Genomic DNA, 16,161 nt, shown 5'->3' with positions numbered 1-16,161 from the left:
CACAACACAATGTGCCGGAAAATTATCCTAGAATAAATCCAGTGAAATCTCCAATTGCTCAGCATTGTCCCATTTATTTCTATTAAAACTAGGTGCAGATACATTTATGTATAAATTTCTTCAATTTTGGAAGCTCTCAAGCTAAAGGAACAGAAAAGATGTAAAGAAAAACAACAAAAAAAACCTCCCTCAATACATGTTTTTTTTTTTTTTATTGTGTTGTTTTCGTGGGGTAAAACATTAATGATAAATGCAGTCTTTTATTTATTGAATGAGATTTTTTTTATGATTAAGTGCAAACAATGTATTTTTTATTTTTTTTGCCATAATAATAACCATATATCTTATTTTGTCTTTATAAACTACCAATAAGTTAAACAAAAAGGAACCATAGGACCTGTCCACTATGGGGCCAAGTGACCCAAAGAATGGGCCATTAATAATTTACCAAATGCTTCTCAAGATAATTTGCCATTTGAATCCCATTAATTCCACAGAACCTTTCCTGGGGGGTTCTATATGTAATAATGCAGGAGAACTGGGCCAGCGCTGAAATTCTTTGTAAATATAGTTAGCAACGTCTTTGATAAATCTTGGGTATTAATGGATTAAACTATTTGGATGCTGCTGTTAAATTTAAGATTTGTTCAAATCTTTCATTTCAATGGATCACAACTTTTTCTTATAGCGAGTGTAGAATTTCTAGGTAACCACCCTTGATCGAGGTACAGGTGTCTCCAGGATGCCTATCTAAATTTTAGCATTAATGGTATTGTGCACTAAAAAAACAAAGTGCAGAGTATATGGAAAGTACCGTATTTGCTCGATTATAAGACGAGGTTTTTTTCAGAGCAAATGCTCTGAAAAATACCCGTCGTCTTATAATCGGGGTCGTTTTATAATCAGACCTCAAATAGGTCTGACTATGAGACGACTAAGATCCAGATCCCCCGCAGCTGCATGGGACCTGGATGCTCCTGTCTCTCAAGCCCCCCCCCCCCCCCGCCCCCATTACCGGTGCTTTTGAGTCCCCGGTGTGATTCGCGTAGACAACTTACGCTGCAGCCGGAAGGAGGTGTGGCTAGCAGCGGGGGTTGTCTGCGTCCTTTGCGCAGACCTTCCCCGGCTGTCAGAGATCAGAGTTCCCCGCACCGGTGACAGTCGGGGAAGGTCTGCACGATGGACGCAGACAACCCCCGCTGCTAGCCACACCTCCTTCCGGCTGCAGCATAAGTTGTCTATGTGAATCGCGTAGACATCTACACACTGCCCTGGCTGCATGACAGGGGAGTCAGAAGCACCGATAAGTTTGGGGGGGGGGGGGGGGGAGTGTTAAATGGGAGGCATAAGGCCTTTCTGGAGGCAGAGTGTTCTATGAAATGCCTTTTAACCCCCTTAATGCCACTCTGCCTCCAGAAATGCCATTTTAACTCTCTATACACCACTCTGCCTCCTGAAATGCCTTAAACCTCCCTATATGCCACTCTGCCCCATAATATGCCTTTTAACCCCCTTAATGCCAGAGTGACCTATAGGGGTATAAGGCATTTCTGGAGGCAGAGTGGCACATAGGGGGTCAAAAGGCATATCATGGGGCACAGTGGCATATAGGGTTAAAAGGCATATCATGGGGCACAGTGGCATATAGGGGGGGTATAAGGCATTTCTGGGGCAGATGTGCATAACTTGGGGGCAGGTTGGAAAATAGACGGAAATAAAACCAAAATATTTTTCTCAATCATAGCTTTTAATAAAAAAAATAGTTTACATGAATTAACATTTACTGGTAAAACACTTTTCCTATAGGGTCGTCTTATAGTCAGGCTTTTTCTTTTTTCCCTAAATTAATATTCAGATTTGGGGGGTCGTTTTATAATCAGGGTCATCTTATAATCGAGCAAATACGGTATTCCTTGGGAAATCCCACATACCATCGTTATACTATTTTTAAAGACAAACATGGAGTAGTTTACATTAGTAGCTTAGGAGCAACTACCACTAAAGCCAAACATATATAATGCAATACAGATTGTCCTTCATTTCTACAGTCTTTGAGATAATTGCCCAATAGCATTAATAAAATTTGTTCTGAGCAACATTTGCTACAGATTTTATAAACCATACCTCATATAATATTTAAGATAATGTTTCATTTTAGAGACTTACTATATACCGGTACATCAGGACAGAGTGAAAAGAAATTGCATTAGTATTCTAAAAACGCTGTAAGACGTCATTAGAATGTGTTCTCTTACAGACATGTTTTCAACGTAGGGAGACCATGGCTTAAACCCAACCATGATACTAGATATAGAAGCGACACCTAAACTAAACTAAGTACCAACATACTAAAGAAAGTCAATCTATATATTGTGTTGAAGAGGTCCTTTGAACAAATAAATTAACTTCATTTACAGTAAAAGTTATTTTTCCCCGAGACAGGGATGCACACAGGTGGATCATTCACATGAGCTTTTTATGTGCAGAAATTATACATAAAGCAAACATGCTGCTGAATTATGTCATAAAATATCATAAGTCTATTCAATTAAGAGCTGACGAATATGCAATTTATAGATGTAGTTGGTAGATTATTGCTTCTTAATATTTTAAAATGCATTACTAATCCATATAATACTATGCACCCACACAATACAAAGAACTTACGAGAATAAACCAAGTTATTCTAAGTTAGTTTATTTGTTTTATTTTGGAAAGAGACTTGAATATAGGAGAACATTTTTTATGGATTTTTTTTCCACTTTTTTTTTTATGGGCAATTCACTGTTTACAAGTGATTAGTATAAAGATATATACAGGGTCACCTTAGGTTCTGTTCAGAGCTGGATTCCCCATAAGGTGCATTAGCCAAGAAATTCCTTTTTTATTTTTTAGGGGTGCTCTGGGAGGTAAAATAAAGAAGGGCCTAGCAGCAGCCCATGTACATTTTTCTGTGTTTCCTGAGCAGCCTCCTACTGTAGTCGGCAAGTTACCCCCAATTTTAGCTTGCACCGAGCAGCCTCCTACTATTGTGAGCAAGCATTCTCCTGCTATTGTGAGCAGCCTCCTACCATTGTGAGCAGCCTCCTACCATTGTGAGCAGCCTCCTACCATTGTGAGCAGCCTCCTACCATTGTGAGCAGCCTCCTACTATTGTGAGCAGGCTACACCCAATTCTAGCTTGTGCTTGATCTACAATACTTTCTTTCTATAGAGAATGTGATCGTTCTTTTTTTCTTCTAAATCTTGTCCTATTTCTATTACTAATATAATTATTAATTTCAAACTGTAGAGCAAAAAACAAATAGGGAAGTGGTAAACATAAGGCTTTTCAATTGTGCACAATGCGCTATAATCAAAGCTTTATCACAAACATTTTACCGGTTTTGAATCCAGCTCACTGGTGCTATGTGTTATGTATCTCAGTGTTCTTGATGCACTTATTGTACCATTGTACAGTGCTATGACAATAGATTTCCGTTAGATCTATCTGCTATGCAGGTGTTGCAGATTGTACTTCTAAACTTTTGTATATAAAGAATAAAAGGTAATAAAATTGAAATGAATTTTCTTGTTTGTTCTTTATATGCTAGAGATCAAGAGACAGTTGTTGCTTGTGTCCTCAACTCCCGATCACAATTGGTGAAGAAGGTTTGGTGAAGGTGATGTAATTGAAGCACAACATTATGTGGATGGCTACCCACGTAAGGAAAGGACTTGATCTCTTGAAACACCAAGCAGCTAATTATTCCTACAAGGCTAATGTTGTCCTCTAGTTTTTCTAGTTGGTTCATTTTCCAATGGGATACGCAATAAGGTGTGTAACAGGTGATATTCAAACAGAGTCCTATGAACAAGTAATCAGTAGAATAAGCGTAGAAAAATGAAGAGTGTGTAGGACTTTTAAGTCAAGAACAGGAATAGGGGGGAAACGCTGGTTAAAACAAGATATTAACTTTACCTATGATGTTTGCTTAAAGTAGACCAGACTGTAGCAGAGAACTGCTGCTATGGTTAAGAAAGGGATATACCAGAGTGATATAAATATGTTTGTATATTTGTATTTAGAACATGTGGAGTGTTTGTTTTGTAGCCTTAAAAACATTCCTCATTTTAGGGAATTCAATGCCAAAATGATAGTACTATAGCGCCACCTAGTGATTGTTACTGATATTTATATATTTTTTTCTTTTACAATTATTGGTACATTTTACGTGTAGGTATTTAAGGTCAATATAAAAATCTGCACTGTTTATACAATAAATAATTGTAAGAGCAACCTTACATTTCTTCTACATGCAGGATTGCAGCAATACATTTCATTTGCTTTTAGTTTACTGCTTTCTATGGGAAACAAAATTAGGTATTAAGTATCCTGAAAACTAGAAGAATGGCTTTCTCAGGCCCCCCACCCATGCATGTTTTTGTGGCCATCCTTTGAAAGGTGTTCAGAACCCAACCAGCCCACTGACAAGGTCTCCGAGGCACAAGTCGCATGAATATTAGTGCAGAAGTCGATGCAGGCTGCGCCTGCTATTACGGGGCTGTTATATTAGCTCTGTTCTGTGATCCCTGCACCCAAGTAAATTCAACCAGCAAACGTAAGAAAGAAAATTGGGTCTATAGAGGCCAGGGTATCCAGAGTAACAGAGTTCAGCGCGGACCTACAAACACAACGTAGATGTCTCATCCAAAACGGAGACAATATTAACCCAGTTTCAGGCCTAAAGTCCCTAGAGTCATAGGTCAGCCAAAACAAATTGGATGTTTTTCTGCATGTAACATAGTAACATAGTAACATAGTTCATAAGGTTGAAAAAAGACCAAAGTCCATCAAGTTCAACCTATATACATATTGTGTCCCTACTGTGTTGATCCAGAGGAAGGCAAAAACCCTTATGAAGCAGATGCCAATTGCCCCATACCAGGGGGAAAATTCCTTCCCGACTCCAAATATGGCAATCAGAATAAATCCCTGGATCAACGTTCTGTCCCTATTAATCTAATATCCATAACTTGTAATATTATTGCTTTCAAGAAACACGTCCAGGCTCCTTTTGAACTCTTTTATTGAGTTTACCATTACCACTTCCTCTGGCAGAGAGTTCCATAATCTCACCACTCTTACTGTAAAGAACCCCCGTCTGTGCTGGTGTAGAAACCTTCTTTCCTCCAGCCGTAGAGGATGTCCCCTTGTTATAGATACAGTCCTGGGTATAAATAGGTCCTGGGAGTGATCTCTGTACTGTCCCCTTATATATTTATACATAGTTATTAAGTCCCCCCTAAGCCGTCTTTTTTCCAAACTAAATAACCCCAATTCTGATAATCTTTCTGGGTACTGTAGTCCTCCCATTCCCCTTATTACTCTGGTTGCCCGTCTTTGAACCCTCTCCAGCTCCACTATATCTTTCTTGTACACTGGTGCCCAGTACTGTACACAGTATTCCATGTGTGGTCTGACTAGTGACTTGTACAGGGGTAGAATTATTTCCTTGTCGTGGGCATCTATGCCCCTTTTGATGCACCCCATGATTTTATTTGCCTTAGCAGCAGCTGCCTGACACTGGTCGCTACAGGTAAATTTACTGTTAACTAAAACTCCTAAGTCCTTTTCCATGTCAGTCGTCCCCAGTGTTTTCCCATTTAATACATATTCCCAGCCTGGATTTTTCTTCCCCATGTGCATAACCTTACATTTATCTGTGTTGAACCTCATCTGCCACATCCCAGCCCAAGCCTCCAACCTATGCAGATCCATTTGTAATCGTGCGCTGTCCTCTATTGTGTTAACCACGTTACAGAGCTTAGTATCGTCTGCAAAGATTGATACTTTACTATGCAATCCCTCTACAAGGTCATTAATAAATATATTAAAAAGAATAGGACCCAAAACTGACCCCTGTGGTACCCCACTAGCAACAGTCACCCACTCAGAGTATGTACCATTAATAACCACCCTCTGTTTCCTATCACTGAGCCAGTTACTTACCCACATACACACATTCTCCCCCAGCCCAAGCATTCTCATTTTATGTACCAGCCTTTTATGTGGCACCGTATCAAATGCTTTGGAAAAATCAAGATATACGACATCCAGCGATTCACCCCGATCCAGTCTTGAGCTCACCTCCTCATAAAAGCTGATCAGGTTAGTTTGACAGGACCGATCCCTTGTAAACCCATGCTGATATGGAGTCATACACTTATTTTCATTGAGATACTCCAAAATAGCATCTCTTAGGAAACCCTCAAACAGTTTACACACAACAGAAGTTAAACTAACAGGCCTATAATTCCCCGGGTCACTTTTTGTCCCCTTTTTGAATATTGGCACAACATTTGCTATGCGCCAGTCCTGGGGAACAGACCCTGTCACTATAGAGTCCTTGAATATTAGAAATAGGGGTCTGTCTATTACATTACTTAACTCCCTTACAACGCGGGGGTGAATGCCATCTGGACCTGGTGATTTGACTATTTTGATTTTTTTTAGGCGGCACTGCACTTCTTCCTGCGTTAGACAGGCGACATGTACTGGGGCATTTATCTCATCCTGCTGTATATTACCTGGCATTTCATTTTCCTCTGTGAATACAGCAGAGAAGAATATATTTAATAGATTAGCTTTTTCCTGATCCCCGTCTATAACTTCTCCCTCATTACTTTTTAAGGGGCCAACGCTTTCATTGTTAACCTTTTTACTATTTATATAGTTAAAGAACATTTTGGGGTTTGTTTTACTCTCTTTGGCAATGAGTCTTTCTGTCTCCAATTTTGCTGCTTTTATCTGATTTTTACATATTTTATTTTTTTCCCGATAGCTTTTTAGTGCTTCCTCACTGCCTTCCTGTTTTAGTAGCTTAAATGCCTTTTTTTTGCCATTTATTGCCCCCTTTACATTTTTATTTATCCACATTGGTTTTCTCTTGTTCCTGACTCTTTTATTCCCATACGGTATGTACCTTTCACAGTGAGAATTTAAGATATTCTTAAAAATCTCCCATTGAGCGTCTGTACTCTTGTTTTTGAGGACATTTTCCCAATTTACAGTGTTAAGGGCTTCTCTTAGTTGATCAAACTTTGCCCTCCTAAAGTGCATAGTTCTTGTGGCTCCTCTAAGAGTTCCCTTATTGAAGGACAAGTTATAATGCATCATATTGTGATCACTATTTCCTAGATGTCCCCTGACCTGCACATTAGTTACTCTGTCAGGTCTGTTGGTTAATATTAAGTCCAGTAGGGCGCCCCCTCTGGTCGGGTCCTGTACCATTTGGGACAGATAATTATCCTTACTTATAGTCAGAAACCGGTTTCCTTTATGAGATTCACAGGTCTCTGTTTCCCAGTTTATGTCGGGATAGTTAAAGTCCCCCATAATAACCACCTCATTGTGATTAGCTGCCTTGTTTATTTGCTTTAATAATTGATCTTCTGCTGCTTCCATTATATTTGGTGGCTTATAGCAAACCCCGATCAGTATTTTATTATTTTTCTTTCCATATATTTCTACCCATAATGACTCCACATTATCATTTCCCTCACATATATTCTCCCGCAGTGTGGCCTTTAGGCTGGACTTTACATAAAGGCAAACTCCCCCCCCTTTTCGTTTTTTCCGATCCTTCCTGAATAGACTATACCCCTGTATGTTAACCGCCCAGTCATAGCTATCATCCAACCATGTCTCTGTTATACCCACTATGTCATAATTTTCTTCAGACATTATTAACTCCAGTTCGTCAGTTTTATTGGTCAGACTTCTGGCATTAGTAAGCATACAATTTAGAGGTGTATGGTTTTTTTCCCTATGAAGCCTATCCCTATTAACTATTCTAACCCCTCCCTCTGCTCCACCCCCAGGTACATTTATAAGCCCCAGCTCTCTATCTACACTATCTTCCCCTTCTATATTGTAGTTTCCCTCCCCCCCTTTCCCTAGTTTAAACACTCCTCCACCCTTCTGACCATCTTCTCCCCAAGCACAGCTGCACCCTCCCCATTGAGGTGCAGCCCGTCCCTACCGTAGAGCCTGTATCCGACAGAGAAGTCGGCCCAGTTCTCCATGAACCCAAACCCCTCCTTCCTACACCAGGTTCTGAGCCACTTGTTTAGCTCCCTAATCTCCCGCTGCCTCTCTGGTGTGGCACGTGGTACAGGTAATATTTCAGAAAATACTACCTTGGAGGTCCTTGCCTTAAGCTTGCTACCTAAGTCCCTGAAATCATTTTTAAGGACACTCCGCCTCCCTCTCACTTTGTCATTGGTGCCAATGTGCACCATGACTGCTGGGTCTTCTCCAGCCCCTCCCAGTAATCTGTCAACCCGATCCGCGATGTGCCGAACTCGAGCGCCAGGCAGACAACACACTGTTCGGCGATCCCGGTCTTTGTGACAGATCGCCCTGTCTGTCCCCCTAATAATTGAGTCCCCCACTACCAGCACCTGTCTGGTCTGCCCTGCGCTCCTCCTTCCCTCCTTACTGGAGCAGACACCCCTCTGGTGGTCAGAGGCAGTGACTTGCTGCAGTACTGCTAACTCTGAACTAACATCCCCCTCATCTGCCAACCGGGCAAACTTGTTGGGGTGTGCTAGATCAGGACTAGCCTCCCTGGCGCTTTTCCCCCTACCCCGCCTTCTAACTGTAACCCAGCTAGCTGCCTGACTGTCTTGTACCTCCATCCCACTATCCTCCCCCACCTCTACCTGCGAGAGAGCTTGCTCAGTGAGCAGCAGACTCCTCTCCAAGTTGTCAATAGATCTCAGTGTTGCCAGTTGCTCCTCTAGACTCAGGATTTGTGCTTCCAAATGAGCAACCCGCACACATCTCGCACAGCAATATGCACCCTCGAAGCGCTGCTCAAGGATTGCATACATTGAGCAAGATGTACACCTGACCGCATTGTCAAACATGGAGGACATCTTGGCAATGGGGATAGCTCCAATAACTGGCAAAAACAGACAGTAAGGCGCAAAATATATATAAATATATTATATGCAATCACAAGGATTTATACTTTACCCTCCTTCTTGCTTTTTAACTCCTTCTTTGCTTGTAACTCCTCACTTAGAGATGTCACTTAGGAGATTCGCCCCAGCTCAGGATTCGCTTGTGTGTCCAAGCTAAATGCAACTGCATTTGTATGTGGATCGACTCCCTAGAAATGCCAAGAGGGAACATTAGCCCTGGAGGATGGGTTTACAATAAAGCAGCAACAGCCCCTGTAGGGTCATATAGCGTAAATGGGCAAATGCTGGATTTGCCAAATCCATATAAATGCATGAGATCCATGCATGTTTCACATAATTACAGCGGGATCCTTGTATATTTTATATCCACACAGATCCACTCATGTTATACATCCTGCTGGATCCATGGATATTCTTTATACAGCCAGCCCAATCCATGCATTTTCCCATCAATATAGTCTTCTGCTTGCATATTTCCCATCTATACAGCTAGGTCCACACACGTTGCACAAATACACAGCAATAATTCATCGCAAGCCCAGTGAATACCATTCTAAAAACCTATCTGAGGCATGAATATTGGGGGTTCTGTCACACTATGTGGCCATATATTGCTTAGCCCGCGACTCCCATCTGATTTTTATGGCTATATTGATTTCCAAGGAGCTGAATCAGTGGGACTCTCGAGCAATGTGAAGCCTTCTCTGGATACCATTAATGGGGCACCTGTGAGGCAGGAGGGGCTGCTCAACCCCAAGGTTTGGTCAGAAAATATGCACAGCACCAAAAATATACAAAACAGGGCAGTGCACAACCTAAAAGGCATAAAAGTTCAGGTTCAGATGTATAGATCCCCTTCTCTTTGTTCTTTCTCTTTTTCTTTACCTCACCCTTTTTACCCTGTTTCTCCCAGTCTGTTTATCTCCCCTCCCCTTGCTGTCTACTTCTTTTCTACTTTCTGTTTATCTCTCCACCTCTTTTCTTTGTCTCTCCCCCTCTTTCTCTATATTTCTCCTCCTTTCTCTTTATCTCTTCCTCCTTTCTCTTTATCTCTTCCTCCTTTCTCATTATCGCTTCTTTTTCTATAGCTCATCTCTCCCATATCACATTATCTCCTCCTTTCTCTTCCCTTATTCATTATCAATTCCCTTTTCCAATATTGTTCCCACTTTTCCCATGCCTCTTCTTTATCGTTATCGCCCCTTCTCGCTTTCTCTCTCCCATTTCTTCCCTGTTCTCTATCTCTCCCCTTTCTCTCTCCTCCCCATTATCTCTCCACTGTATATTTCTCTTTATCTCTCTTTTGTTTCTATATTTTTTCAGGTTTGCTGTTTTTTTTAGTTTTTTTTTTCCTCTTGAATGCCTATGTGATGGAATGAGTCTGTGTGATGGAATATTACCTAAATGGGCAGACAAATGGAAATGTATTCCCCTTACTTCAAGCTCTACTTACAAATATAATTGCAATTACGCATCCACAGTATGTAAAAAAAAAAAAGAACTTTTATATATTATACATTAATTTAATAACTTACAGTTTGGTACCTTACCACAAACAATAGCTGGGCTAGAACAATGTGCACGACGTGTGATCAAATGGCTTCAAGTATATTGACTGTGATCAGTGTTCAGCTTATAGGGTGTTATACCATGCCCTCGCAGATAGCTTTCATTGACTGATCCTCAAGTATGCGTTATTACCGTTTTAACTCTTTTAGCTCTAAAGTGACAAGCTCCACACGATGCAGAAAAGAAAGCCCTATATCAAGTTTAGCAGCATGCTGTATACTTTAGTTCACGTCTCCACTATCGGGTTACTAAGGAGGGTCTGTAAGAGTCCTGTGAGACGCTACAGATTGAGGAGATGAACTGCGTCTCGGTTGCAGGAAGGAGTCCGGGTACCAGCTGTTGAGTAAAACCAAGTGGAAAACTATGACCTATAGGAAAGTATGCTCGGCATGTCTACTCTAGGAAGACTACAGACGAGCTGATAATATTAACACCAGCGAACAGATGCTAAATTAGTTGGTATAATTTGGGTGGAAATTCACACTCGTAGCTTACTTCTCAGCAATATAGATCAATATGACACAAGTAAAGTTCTTTTGTTGTTTTACAACTGTTAATCCCACTGGGGCTATATTTATATTGCTTTGGATAATACTTCCATTCCATCAATGGATTGTAGCTGTAAACTATAAAACTTACAATAGAAGCAAATGAAGAATGACTACATAAAGAAACCTTTCTAACCAATCTATACGTCATAGTCATAACTTTACTTTATAATAATGCCTCTCTAAAGCCCACTAGGACACTGAGGGGGTCCAGGGCACAACTCATAGCTGAGCCGCCATTATTTTGGAGTAAAGTGGGATGTATGGTCATTCTCAGCAAAAAGCCTAATGATGAATCACTCATTGGGGCTGCAAATATGCATTACATGGTTCCTAACACCGAGGTCTGCCCTTGGTTTTCTATTTTCTTATGTCTCTGATTTCCTCTCTCCTGAATGCACTGGATTGCAGTGACCCTAATAACAATAACTTTTTTTTGTAACAAGTGTCGCCTATTCATCTCATCTACACCTAATATTATACTTTATTCATGTAGCGCCAACAATTTAGGCAGCGCCTCATAGAGTACATACATTCAAAGGATCTGACAAAACTAGAAGCGCTAAGATTAACCATTACATTAGATAAAGCGTACAACCTAGAGGGACTACTAGTGATAAACAGAAACTTGACAGGTACATATTTTCTCTATAAAAATGATTATTTAGCTGTATACATTCTTTCAGTTTTATACCAAAAATCGACTGTAACATGACTTCTTAAAAAGATTACATTACTTTTCATTTCCTGCAATGTATATCTTTTATTTTTATCCTGCTGTTTGGCTAAGGTAAACAATCATGATGAGTTGAACTACTTTTTATAGCCAGACAATCTATTTTAAACTCACTCAGAGTACATGGGTCACATTCTTCAGTACCACTTGTGCCCAGCAGGTGGCGGATATGTGCTGACTGACAAGTACAATAATTAAGCAGAGGTTAGAAAAACATGGATGGGAATGGAAAGAACAATCTCTTCCCCTCTGGAAAAAAAAGTTTGCTGTGTAGGCATCAAAAATAGCACATAGGAAATGTAATAACACATTATCCAACATATAACTAATATATTGTATTCATTAGAATATATATATATATATATATATATATATATATATATATATATATATATATATATATATATATATATATACATATATATATACACACAGTACTTCTATGGGATACAAATATCTCTCTTCCCGCTAAAGGGAGCCAATTAGTCAGTTATACATCTTCCATATTGCATATGGGCTAGTCAGCAATATGTGAATATTATACATGTGTGCAGGAAAACATGGCTGATGTGGTCAGCCTAATGTATGGGTCCCTGGGTGCCCAAAGTGGGTTTGCAGGGTTCAGTCTTTGATGGAGCCTACATCAGGTGCTGGACATTAAAACCCCCTGGAAACTCTCAATCACAGAGGCTTTTGTGGGAAGAGGAAGTTCCCCAGTGCTCCCAGCACAAGAAAAAGATCCCAGAGCCAAGCATGGCAAGCCTGCCTGGTCTCGTGCATTTTGTGTGTCGGGGGGTGTCCAGAGCCTGGCTTAACTCGGTCAGGCAGGGAAATGAGTAGTTGGGCTGGCCAGCCTGGGCCAGATAAGCATGACTGGGAACTCTCTGGGTTTGGCCCAGAGAACTCTGAGAGAAGCGCTGCTTCCTTCGGTCAACACCTGAATCCTCCGGGTTACGGGGTCTTGACATGCTCCGCTCCCTGCCCATTTCCCCTTTAAATGGGGGTGTTTCCTGACATGTCAGTGGGAACGTCGGCAGGATAGCCCACTAACATCAGCGGTAACACCTCCAATGTAAGCAAGAACACCCACTGATATCATCAGAACTGGCCACTAACATCAGTGGGCAGTCCTGGCCGCGTCCCGCAAGGGAAGGCTCCGGGTATCGAATCAGGTTTGCAAAGCTTTTTGTTTTGGGGTGTTTGCACTTGCAAATAAATCACACAGTTTGCTGCAAATCAGTGTTCCTGAGCTTTATTGCCCTACAGGACCTTGCTTAAGATCCCTAAAAGTGAGATTTATGACCCTCAGCTACGTGGTTTGTCACACAATATATAAGTGATATTGAATTAATTGACTATCAATGTAGTTGCCAAATATCTGAGTGGGTAAAATGATATAGGCAGAGTACGACATAATACTACAATGCAGCAACATATCCACAATCTTTTCCAAAAGAAGAGAATGTTAACAACCATGTCCATGTTAATTATAAAATTACCTAAAAGTGTCCCTGGATATCATCACCTTTTTAAATGCAGAACCGAGGGTAACGATAAAGAATACGTCAGAAAGCTTATATTTCTAGGTATCTTCCTGCATGGGTATTTTAACATTTAAAATAAAGGACAACTACCACCATGCAAGGAATTAACAATACACCAGAAATGAAAACTTCTACCAAGGGTTTCTTCACCAAACATCACCAAGTTGTAATGTGAAGAAATCATATGGTTAAAGGTTATATCTATTCACTATACTCTATGAAGATATTAAGCTGATGGTAAAAAAAAATATCGTCTCCGGGGTATTTTTGGGCCAACTCCTCACTTCGTGAATATACCCCTATGTGAACACAGCTGCTTTTCTCTGTGTCTAGTGTACTAATTCGGTGGTTCTGACAGCACATTACAGCACTGGGCAAAGTTGGGTTTGCAAGTTGCAGCTAGACTACAACTCCCATTATTCCCAGACAATTCTATGGTGGGGGATGTATTCGTAAATTGGCCTGAGAACCTCAGGTGGCCTTTCCCTTGATCAATATGACGAGAAGGTTAATGTTTCTTCATGGGAGGACACATTCTTAAGTATGGAATGCAATAGCATTTCCTAATTAGTTTAATGTTGCGGCACATTTTACTAACATCATCTGAACAGGTTAATGTTCTTCTGCATATTGGCTGCCGATCATTCTTTCAGACTCGGAAACTGCAAATGCAATCACAAATGCCCCAATCTTGCTTTTCCTCTGGCCCAGTCCACCCTGGATCCCAGCCAGCCGTCAATATCTAAATTAAAGGAGGAGTAAGGACCCTTCTAGAAATTAGACAATAATTGAAAGCATTAAGGTCTCAGTCGAGGAAGAGGACCTGTGGTGTTCCTGACAAGGATTAGTTAGTATCACTGAGCTAGATCTATTTGGATACTCTGTAGCCCCTAATGGATTTACCGGTCCACGACTATTTTGATTTAGGAAGCTTGGCAGTTGGTTTACCTGTTCTTTTACATTTGCCGTAAAATGCTCCATTTAATTTGCGTGTGTTGCCAGCAGTGCCTTTAACTAGCCCTAGATCAGAATAGTCAATAAGCCATAACTCAATGCCATTAGCATGATTAAATGGATCTCTGGGAAGTGGACAATCACTTTATATAATGACTCCTTAAAAGTGCTGTCATAGCTTTAATTTCTTAAGGCAGTGAAGAGAAGCCTTGCAACAGAGGGATTTGGCAATGTGGGTTAATGCTCTGGCCATCTTTTGGCTACAGAACATTACAGGAAAATTTTAACAGGAACTATAGTTCTGTTAGTTAGAAACATAGATTTTGATAGCATTTTTGACTATTGAACTGCTTTGACCGTTATCCTGGCTGATGTTTCTACTTTCTTCTCATTTATGATTGATGGTGATACATTTGTATCCAGCGAGTACCTACTCCTCTGTTTCCCCTGTCTCTCTCACTGAGACCTTTTTTGTATATTTATTGTTGACCTACAGAGTGGTGTTCACATTTATAAGCAGCTCCAGAGATTCTTTGCTATATATGAATATCTTGTATATTACCTTATATATACCTTAAATAACATTTACTGAACAGATATGGTACAGCATAACTCCTATTACAATATACTGAGCCAGACATTGACGGTAGTGCAGCATAACCTCTATAACTATATGGTAAGCCTGACTTTAACGTGTCCCTCTGCCCCTAAAGCAGCCTCCCGGTGCCACAGCTGCCCCTACAAGAGCCTCCTCCTGCCACCACTGCCCCTAAAACAGCCTGCCTGTGCCACCACTGCCCCTAAAAAAGCATGCCTGTTCCACCGCTGCCCCTGAAACAGCCTGGCTGTGGCACCGCTGGCCCTGAAACAGCCTGGCTATGCCACCACTGCCACTGTAGCAGCCTGGCTGTGCCACTGCTGCCCTTGAAGCAGCCTGTATGTGCCACCTCTGCCCCTGATACAGTGTGCCAGTGCCAACTCTGCCCCTGCCTAGTCCCCTCCTATTCTGTTCAATCACTGTCTACTTCCTGTCTGCACAGTCCTCACCAATTTCATATGGTCCGGGTAGGGAAATAGAAAAATAGAATGTGATTGGGAAGAGCTAAGGCCTCTTTTTCTGCAATCCTTTGCTTTTGATGCAAGTATATGTTATTGACGTAAAGCGTTTCCCCACCATTATCACCTTCGTAACACAATACTGTTCCAATGAAGTAGATATAATGACTACAGATACGATAGGAAGAGAGCAGACATTACTTGTTTATTGTCATCTGTGAATTCCAGGGTCAGGGCATGCAGAGGGAAAGGAAAATTCTAGTGTCACACTAAAATACATACATATTCGTACATTAAAGTATTCATTATGTCATGGCATATCAAATTTTTGTCTTTTAAGGCGTGTACTACTAAATCTGATGGGAAAGGTAAGTCATGCATATCAAATCTTTATCTGCTATTATTTAAGAACATGTACAAAATAATTTCAAACATTCTCGTTACCATCTGTGATTCATTGTTTTTCAGAATTAGAAAGTGATTAACATACCGCTTGGTTAACAAACAATAATAGACTAAACATCATCAACATTACATCTGTTAAAAGCATATGCATAATACATATAGAGCTTGCAGTCCATATACTTGTTGGTATTAAATAAATAAAAAGTATTTTTATGCTGAACAAGCAGCACATACATCAAAACACTTAATGCAAAATACAAATATATTTGGAACCTGCCCAAACAGACGCGGAACCAGGACAGCTACCGACACTGAACAGTCTAAACGCCAGAACATCAATGTAGGTATGTCAGATTTTTATGGGAGTTAAGATCAAGAG

Source organism: Sceloporus occidentalis, unplaced genomic scaffold, assembly GCF_023333645.1.
Source record: "Sceloporus occidentalis isolate IW3139 unplaced genomic scaffold, rSceOcc1.0.p SCAF_23, whole genome shotgun sequence".
NCBI classification, from domain to species: domain Eukaryota; kingdom Metazoa; phylum Chordata; class Lepidosauria; order Squamata; family Phrynosomatidae; genus Sceloporus; species Sceloporus occidentalis.
This window is presented reverse-complemented; position numbering follows the sequence as displayed.